This window comes from Muscardinus avellanarius (genome assembly GCF_963383645.1).
Source record: "Muscardinus avellanarius genome assembly, chromosome: 15".
NCBI lineage: Eukaryota > Metazoa > Chordata > Mammalia > Rodentia > Gliridae > Muscardinus > Muscardinus avellanarius.
The window spans coordinates 21685274-21686424 of NC_137801.1; positions in this window are offsets into that span (position 1 = coordinate 21685274).

The following is a 1151-nucleotide window of genomic DNA, read 5'->3' on the forward strand; positions in this document are numbered from 1 at the left end:
GGCGGCGGCGAGCCGGCGGCCTCAGCGACAGGCGAGCGGGCGCGACCCGTGCCGGCGCCGGAGCCGGAGCCCCGGGGCGCGCGTGGCAGGAGCGGGCCCGGCGGCGCGGCCGACGCAAGGTGCCGGTGAAAGGCGCGAGGCGGCCAGGAGGCGGTAACGGGACGGGAGTGCGAGGGAGCGGAAGCGGAAACGCCGCCGCTCCAGACCCCGCCCGGCCGGCGCGGCGCGGCGCTGCGGGCGCTCATTTCCTTAGCAACTCGCCCCGCCCGCGGGGACAACGGCCCGCCCAACCGCTGCTCCCGCGAGACGGCCGGCCACGCCCACAACGGCCGGGCGCCCGGCTGCCCGCGCGTGCCCGCGCCCCGGCCCCGGCGTTTCTGTCCGAAGCCCCTTTTGTGTCGCACCCGGCGCTTCCGGTCCGTCCGCCGAGTCGTCAGCCTGGTCTCTTCCCGGCGCTCGCGGCCTCAGCCTCCGCGCACTCCGCCCGATTCGGTTCAGTTAAAGTTGACTCGTGTTTGCGGAGAGCTTACGCGGTTTTGAGCCAGGCCCCGTGAGGCTTAAACGAGAAGAATGGGAGTCTTTCCTGACAAAGGAAAATGAACACCTCGATCTGCGACATAGTTTTGAGTTAATACAGTGTAGAAACGTTCGGTGCAGGCCGCTGGGTGGGAAGAGGGCAGAGCGAGGGAGAGCTGGTGCTTGGGTTGAAATGATGCAGACCCTCAGGGAAGGCGCCTCGGGATTTCGTTATGCCGAGGGACAGGGAAAGGATGTAAAACTGCATTTGAGAGGATTTTTGAGGACGCTGGGTGGCCTCGTTAGAGAAGGATTCTAAGTAATGTTAGATAAACCTAGACACGGTGGGTAAATGACAAAATGGGTAACTTGGAAGTCACTGTCCTCTTGGTGAAACCTTTTAAGATCATTGGTTTAGTTTTGTGTGTAGTCCACATTGAAGGAAAAGTTTGGGTTCTGCAACTGGTTAGAGGGCTCTTAACCTAAATATGGGATAAAATAGTCTGGGTCTGGGGTGTTGGCAGTTGGTCATGGAATAGAGATAAAAAGGACAAAATAGACAATAGCAATTCGACAACTTAATAAGAGTGGATTCAGGGAATCAAAGAGAAAGGAAGAATTCGCCAAACTATGAA